The following is a 9247-nucleotide window of genomic DNA, read 5'->3' on the forward strand; positions in this document are numbered from 1 at the left end:
TGTAAGGGGACTGTGATCATCTTAATTCATGTGAGTCACTCAAAGCAGGTGCTGAAGGTTGAGTCCATGTTACCATAACCTGAAATGCCAGATTTGTTCTTATTACTCATCACATGATGGACTCGATTCTATTATTGGTGTTCCAGTGTTCAAATTTTTCTTGCAAGCACCTACACATCAGGTGTGCCGAGTCTGGGAACAAAATATGATTCACTTCCGAAAGAGAGAATGCAATGGTATTCAGCTTTCAATGTTCATGATAATGATCAAGATCAAGTTAAGTGTTAACCAAAACATGCAAGTTGCTAAAGTTACGTTCTTATCTTCAGCTACATAGTCTTTGCCCCCATACATTTTGTTTTGCTGCACACAAACATTCTGAGATAACATATTAAATATTACAATGATGTATGATTTCAAGCAGCATTTTCCTTCTGCAGTGTGACTGAGAAAACAAATCAGTTAAATCTGCTGCATTTGGAGAAAAGTGATTTATAGATAATGTCATATAAGACAGGTTTTTTTTCCTCTGTTTTATGACTTTATTTTTGTGCTGATTTGCAGACCTAATCTCTGAGTGAGTGCCCGTATTAGAGTGCAGTTTTGCATGTGAATACTTGCCTTATCCAGCAGTGATCCGACTGTCAGGTATGAGACTGGTAATAACACCTACTCAGACCAGATTAAATTTACCTCGTCTACATCAACCTGTTTGACAGTCTGGTGTTAGGACGACAGTCATTTTAACAGGATTGTCTAGTCATACAGGCACTTTTACAGCTGTTACTAACATATTAATTTAAGCAGCTCTAACTCAGTCATAACATTCCCACAGCACAGACGTTGGTAGAACGCACTTACTGGTCGACATGTACTCTCCCTCACTGGGAATCAGACTCTGTGATATTTGGCAGAGCATGTGAATATAGTATTTGGCACATGATGAGAAGGTTGCATTCATGAAGCATATTCAACCTCTGAGGAGTCAGAGGGGAGACTGGACATATACCTCATGTTGCAAGATTGCTTACAGAAGGCTTGGTTGCAGCAAAACATGAGTACCATCTCTTATGTTCACAAATATTTAACATAAACATATAACTTCTTATCTAAGATTAACCGCAGGGTTATCATAACATGTTTCTCAAAGACAGTTTCTTCATTTATCTTCAAAATGTGTCAAATAAAGAATTAAAGAATTGTGAAAAAGCTAATTGAGTATTGAGATTCTTTACTCAAGTAAAAGTAGCAGTACTGCCATAGAAATATACACCATTACAAGTAAAAGTACAGACGTTTTATCAGCAAAATAACATTACTAATTCCCTAATGTGTAAGCAGTTTTTTACTTTATATAAAGTAGTTTAACCTATATATATGCGACATACTGTATTTAATAAACTCATCATATGCTTTGTATTTAAAATTGTAATCTGCAAAGTAAGTAACTATAGCTGTCAGTAGTGGAGTAAAAAGAACAATATTTCTCTCTAGCAGAAAATGGAAATACTGTAAAAGTATCACAGCAACTTCAAGTAAATAAATGTAAGCCAGTGATTTTAAATAAGTGCATCATTTTAGCTTTGATGTGGTACTAGACAAACAAAAGAAATTAACCTTCTCGTGCTGTAACTAGGTTAAAAGGTGAATGAAATAAAAGCTTCCTTTCACCTCAGGGAGTTATTTTGTTGCCATGCCAATGTTACACTATTGTCATTGATTTTATAGCAGATGCCTCACTGTAGTTATCGTCAATGGAAAATAACTATGGTTACTCAACAGTGTGATGAAGCACGAAAGGTCTGACGAGCGTAGCAATGTCGACTTCAAACACAGGTGTGCCACGAGGAACCACGTGTTTATCCACACACGGAACCCCGGTGCCTAGCAACCAAGGGAAATCCTCTTGTGTCGCATCAGGACTCTGATCCCTGCGTGACGCCAAGACAGGTCGTTCCCGTCTCAGGCATGCAAAGTGCCCCTATAATCGTCTGTGTGTGAAGTCTCTCCCCCTCAGTTGTGAAATGCAAATAGTTGATGAGATAGTAACTGGAGAAAAGGTATTTCACTATAGGTGAAGCCGCAGAATGTGAGGGACAGAAACCTGAAATAGTTGTTACACTGGTTGAAAAACACCGGGAGCTCAGTGTGTGGTCCGTGCTGGCTTTACAGCAGGGTATTCCTCAAGTGTAGAGAAATTTCCATCCTCCTGTGTAGACTTTAGAACAATATTGGTTTAAAGAGCATATAGCTGAGTGTTCAACCTAGCTGGCCTTGAGACAATGTTGTAATCTGACAGTCTCCAGCCCACACATTGCTGCGAGATAGTGTGCTGACACAGCCAAGTGCAGTACGTGACCGTAGGTCATACAGCCTCATCGGAGCCATCACACTGGGTCAGTTATTTGTAGTGTCACATGGTGAAAGTGCACATCAGGTTAAACATTTGGCATCGTTGCTATATTTACTTCCCATTAAGAGATCTCATGTAACAAGTGTTTTGTTATGTCTTTGCCTTGGAAACTGACTCATCAGCAGTGGAGCCCAAAGTCTGAAAGATCAGCAAGTACAGTACAGTACATACAACCATATTATCAACCCCATTTCATAATACACAGAGCATATTATTATGGACTACTAGAGCAGGGGATCCCAACCTGTGGGTCGGACCCCCCAAGAGGTCCCAAGATGAATCAGAGGAGTCAGCAGATGATTAAAGGAATGGCTAGACATTTTGAGAAATAAGCTCATTCGCTTCCTTAGTGAGTAAGATTAGGATCAATATCACTCTCATGTCTTGTGGTGTTACAACCAGTTAGTGTAGCTCAGCATAAAGACTGAAAACAGGGGGAAGCAGCTAGCCTGGCTCTGTCCAAAGGTAACAAAATCCGCCTACCATCTATCTTGTTTATTTAATCCGAAACAAATACTGAAATGTAAAAATAATTATGTTATGGGGTTATGTCCTATTTCTCGGCCAGAGCCACAATACTTCCAGGATTCTCTACTCTCCCCGTCCCAGTCTTTGATGTCTCCAGCTACATATTTCCAAGCAGACATGAAAATGGTATCCATTCTGTCATCTATTGTAACTCTGGGCAAGTTAGCGAATAGGCATGTTTCCCAAAATGTCAAACTATTCCTTAAAAGGTACAAGAAAGAAAAAAAATTGTTACTCAAAATTGTTTATTTTTACTTACTTTCCTCACATTTTAGCTTTTTTCTTGTGACTGGAAAATTGTACTTCTTCAGGCCTCTAAAAATCCTTCAAATAAGACCAATCAGAAAAATCACTGTTTTTGAACTGCTCATGGGCAACACTAAGGCCATAAGCTATGATGAGGGGTCACAAGCAGACATTTTAAGGCTGCAACTAAAAATTATTTTAATTATCGATTAGTCTCAATTAATTGTTTGGTCAATAAAATGTCAGAAAAATGCATGAAATTGCTTGTTTTGTCCGACCAACGGTCCAAAACCCAAAGATTTTCAAGTGAAGTCAATTTTATTTATATAGCCCAATATCACAAATCAGAAATTTGCGTCAAGGGGCTTTACAATCTGTACAGCATACGATACCTCTGTCCTTACATCCTTGATTCGGATAAGGAAAAACTCCCTAAAAAACCCTTTAACGGGAAAAAATGGAAAGAAAACCTCAGGAAGAGCAACAGAGGAGGGATACCTCTCCCAGGACGGACAGATATGCAATAGATGTTGTGTGTACAGTATAGACCAACATAATAAAATTTCAGTATGGACAATCATGATTATAATTCATAATTATCATAATTATTGAGCAACTTCAGCTGTCGCCAAACAGACCTCGAAAGAGGCCTCGACAGCCAGGGGAGAGAGAGAGACAGGCCCCAGAACAGCCGACGGTCCAGCACAGAGAAGCCTGAGTGAAAGAGAGGACAAGGAGGAGAAACTAGAGAGAGAGAGAGAGAGAGAGATAGGCACACAGCTTGGACGCTCATGTGCTTGTGGGACACAAACAAACAGAGGGTTAGAGAGATGTAGTGGTTTTCAGAAAGTCTACAGTATTTTCGTCGGCAGTTTGCCATCACATAAGACAGAGCAATGCAGAAAATCCTTACAATTGAGAAGCTAGGGAATATATGGCATTTTTGCTTGAAAAATTACTAGTTTAATCTTGATTTAGTTATTGATTAATCAACTAATCATTTCAGCTCTACTTTATTTGAAGGGGTCACAAACCAAAAAGGTTGGGAGCCACTGTACTACAGGGCCCATTGTCACACACATACAGTATTTTATCCTTTGCTACCTGGTGGGAAAATCTTTTATCAAACACACTATTTCATAAATCACTCATAGATGTGTTTAGAAACAGAGACTGTAACCTCAGACATTACTAATATACAGAATGTATTACAGGGTTGGTTCACTGACAATAAGTGGAAGTCTGACTTCATTATTTTTTAAGCCTAGCTTTCAGAGTTCTGCTGCTTGTATTCCTGGAAAACTACCCTGGATACTGTCATGGCATCCAAAATAAAAAAGGCTCTCACTGCTTACTGTTGTTTGTTTTGTCAGTTAGTAAATGTGTCCTCTTTTTACACTTATCCAAACCGAAAGTCAAAACAAGAGGTATAGCTTTCTAAATATGCCCCCGGATAGTTCTTTAGCTCTCTATATTTATGTTTGTCTTTCCTCTGTGCTGTGGAGTTACAGTGCCACGACATGCCCTGCACTGCTGAGGGATTATGTGAAAACGACATATCTATAATGACGGTTTTGTACAATCTGAGGCAAAGTCTACAGGGCAGTTTGAATAATGTTTTCCTTTGACAACTGTCTGTGATGGCACTGGTCTTGAAAAGTAAGCAACCCTCCACTAAACAAATATAGATGTGTCCGGCTTCTTTGAGAAGGAAGTTGTGAAAAAAAGATGTCTTCCTTTATCAAATACACAAAAAGCGAAAAAGTACCCTGTTCTCATAACACAGTCTTTCACTTTTCTCTGTCACTGAACAAAACCGTCAAAATAAATATTGCTTGAGGCAGCGTGCTAATTGAGAAGTCTTTTCTTGCAGCACAATAGAGGGTAAAATCCTTGTCTGTCCTCTTTGAGAAAGCGCGGGACACCTGGCTGATAGATGTCAGTTCAAAGGCTTGTAGGAGCTTTCAGTAACCTTCTGTTCTTGTTTTATATTTGGATAAAGAAAGACAAGTGCACAGCGAACAGACACCTTGCACTCTGGTTAATGACAATAGCAGATTCTCAGCAGTACCACAGAGGACGAACCTCTACTCCCTGTCCTTCAAATAGCTTTTTCAACCAGCTACAAATCTACAAAATCTACATCTGGATATTATCTGGACACTAACAGCTGAAATGAACATTGACGCGCTCATCAGAAACCCCCTAATTCACTTTGATTGTCCACCAGAGCGCCTTTTGGTTTCGCTCCCTGCTACTGAAAATATTTGCGTTTTCCCCTCTCTCGCTCCTCTGGACATTTGATAGTCCTTGGACGGTGTCCGACATACTTTCTGCTGTCTTAATGCCGGCCCGTTGCACCAAATGATATTTTAGCACAAGTGCATGGCAACAGCAAAACAAAGAGGCACAAGATGAATTCTTTGGCCGACCACTTTTTGAATTACTGATCATGTAAAAACCCACTGTGGCTCCCAGATTGCAAACATCAGTCCTTGGAGCCTGCATGCAAACCAGTCCTCTAAATAGGCTTGTCTATTTCTGTTGGGCTGCGGGGGGAAACATGTGTTTGACATCAGTGTCACTCGCTAGAAGTTTTGCAGTGGGGCTTCATTGTCCCTTACAGCAACTCCACTTAAATTAATGGGTGACAATGGCTGATTTCAAAGAGTACCGGTCATTACAGTCCAATCAATGAGCTCATGTTTGAGGATAGCCCTGCTTACTGAGGTTAAATGGTTTTTGGATCCTTCATTGTGTCTCATTTTGAATCTGTTTGGGCTGCTGTTTATACTAGCTCTTTGAGAAGGGCTCTGGACAGACAGCAGCAAAGTAAACACACGCACAAAGTACAGCGTGTCCCGCGCTACAACAAACTCTCCAAGACTATCAAGCCATGTACAACATGCTCAAAATCAAAGGGCCCGGCCACGAGCAACTTTAAATCACTGAATTACTCAGAAACCTGATGCGTAGTGACAGTTTGGGCAGGCGAAAGTAAACGAGCAGCTCCGTCCTGTCATAACAACTACTGTTGAGGAGCTCATAATCAAAACACTCAACAGGCAAATTGCTCCAGCTGTGCTACTGACAATCCAGTTGGAAAAAAAATGCTTAGTGGCTCCCAGGTGTGGATATGTACCAGCTAAAATGTGTGTTTCAGCTAATAAATAATCACACAAAACTTTGTCTTATGAAATTTTTTGGAATGAGAATGAAAATTCAGTCCATGTAGGAAAAGTCTGAGAGATACTTTTCCCAACTTAAAAGGATTACATGAAGGAGACATAAAAAGGACAAATCAAAACAGAGGAGTTCAGGAGGATTTGCCATCAGATCTGTCAGATTGTGACTTTTTTCTGCAAGTGAAGTTTTCATTTTCAGTTTGTCTTATGTAATTCTAACCCCAAACTTCATTCTAACCAAACCTCATTAAAATGTTTCTTACTTTGAGTTACCTATATATAAAACACTAACATCCACCGTTATTTAAACTTGTTGTACTTGTTTGACTTTAAAAAGAAACCCTTTCACATGACATGCACATGGACATTTGTGGTGCTGCCTGTCACACAATCCTTTTGTGGTAAAGGAGCATAATCTTCACGTTATTCATGTCCACAACACGAAATCTGCTTTTTGGGGTTTTCATACAGTTTTGTGACTCGGAGTTGAAAGTCAATGTGAAGTAGGATTACTGCTGAAAAAGAGTAGGCCTACATCGCAACTCTCTGAATGAAATGTTTGAATAAAAATTGTTGTAAAGGCAGGTGATGCTTTTGATCAGTATCCTCATGAACCCAACCAGTCGCTGTTTCCCAGTCCCCGAGAAACCTTGTGTATTTACCCAATCAGCTCGTGGAGAAGAGGAGGAATGAGAAGCTTGTGTGACAGCAGCTCTCTCCCTCTATAATTTCCGTCCCCATTTTCCACCAAGACTACTCAATCTTATAGCCATATGGCGGTTTGCTGCCATAACCATTCACAGCTGAGTAAAAATAAACCTTTGGGATGCATCCTTGGGACAGGGGTTTGAAGACGCATTCAGTACAACTTGTGCTTGACTTTGTGCTGGTTACGATAACCTACTGTGATTCATCCTATCTGCAGATGATTTCCCCCCTCATATAATTTCCAATGGGAGTACGGTCAGGGTATACAATATCATTCAGTTAAAATTCAAGGGTGAGGCAAAAATAGAAATTCAACCACATGAAGAAGTTCAGACCAGAAATAGCTTGTTTGATGGGTATATATTTCAGTGGTGCAATGATGGGGTCTCTCCAGAGAGCTTTAAAAGCACCCCCCATTTATGATTTGGGGTAGGGTGGTTGCACACGTGGTTAGCTTACTGTGTGCTTCTGCATAAGACACAGAAAGTTTAAGAACTCAAACATCCTGCAGCATTTAGATAAAAAAAAACGTCTTTAAATATAAATTACACACATCTGCTCTCCCAAAATAAACCCACGTGTTGAGAATGCCACTTCTTGTTAATCTTAGACAAGATTAATGAGATTGACTGATGCCTTTCAGCAAACACAGCATGTCTTCATATTGCAGTCTGATGTAGTAACTACTGTACATTAGGAGGTGTGGTCACTGTTTGCTGCCTCCCACGTTGATTAACCTGTAAATGTGGTATGAGGTGTGAGACATGGAGACACAACCTTCGCCCACCTCAGAGCAATTACAGAGATAATTATCTCTATAATTATTGTGCCTGATTTATGGCCTACAAGGTACTGTAACAGTATTTCACAATGGAAAAACACTGTTGGTACATATGTTCATTAACAGCTCAAATGCTTTTTTTTACTTAAGATCTTTAAACCCTGAGGACTTCGCAGGAATAAATCTTATTTCTAAATGAACAAATATTTTTTTTAGAATTGCTACAGTGGCTTCTCAGTGAGATAAATCCCAATGTAGGTTTTAAGACAGTTGGTCGTTTGGTCTGTCCACCACTTTGGTCCAGACTGAAATATCTCAACTATTGGATGGATTGCCATAACATTTTGTACAAACATTCATGGTGCCCAGATGATGAATCCTACTGATTATGTTGACTATGTTGACTTTTCCTCCAGCACCAGCATGAGACTCACATTTGTGGTTTTGAGTGAAATGTCTCAACAACTATTGGATGGATTGCCATGAAATTTTGTACAGACATTCATGATGCCTTCAGGATAAATTTTAATACTTTGGTTTATGACCAAATACCTGCAAAACTAATAACATTCCCATCAGCCTTAGCTATACTTTGTGTTAAAAACTAATTGACAAATGTTAGCATGCTAACACGCTAAACTAAGATAGAGAACACAGTAAACATTATACCTGCTGAACATCAGCATGTTAGCATTGTCATTGTGAGCATGTTGACATGCTAGCAATAGCATTTAGCTCAAAGTGCTTCTGTGCCTCACAAGTACAGCCTCATAGAGCTCTTAGTCTTGTTTCATCATAATGAGGACATCTGTAATCCTTCATTTCAAAAGCAAGAAAATCACCAAAACTGGAAGTAAAGGGCTTTCACTTGACAAAAGATTATTCTCTGAATAAAATTTCAAAAAAGTGGTAAAGAATGGGAAACTCATTGTACTATGTATCTGAGAGACCTGACCTATTTGTCAGTGAAAAGACTGACCTTCTCACTCCAGATTAATTGACTTCTCTACTCTCAGCACTCACAAGTGTCTGCCAGCTGCCATCTGTCAGAACACCAAAGCTGAGGTTGTAGTGCTGTGATCACTATCTCAACATCTACGCAGTGGGACAATTTACTCTTATGCCCACAGGAGATCATAAGGCACACAAGCGATAATTTATAAGTTTGAATCAAAGACTGTGGCTCTACATGTGTGAACAGGAAATATTTGCAAATGTGTCCCTGCTAACCTTTCAGCAGAATGGACATTTTTCCTGTTTCATGTGTCACTGTCACAATAGGATGCGCTTCCTCATAACTTCAAGCTTAACTTCTTGCTTTAATAAGAATACACAAGGGATCTTTTACCTCTATCAGCACTGGTATCTGTATTTTCATAAATATGC

Source organism: Siniperca chuatsi, linkage group LG13 (genome assembly GCF_020085105.1).
Source record: "Siniperca chuatsi isolate FFG_IHB_CAS linkage group LG13, ASM2008510v1, whole genome shotgun sequence".
Lineage (NCBI taxonomy): Eukaryota > Metazoa > Chordata > Actinopteri > Centrarchiformes > Sinipercidae > Siniperca > Siniperca chuatsi.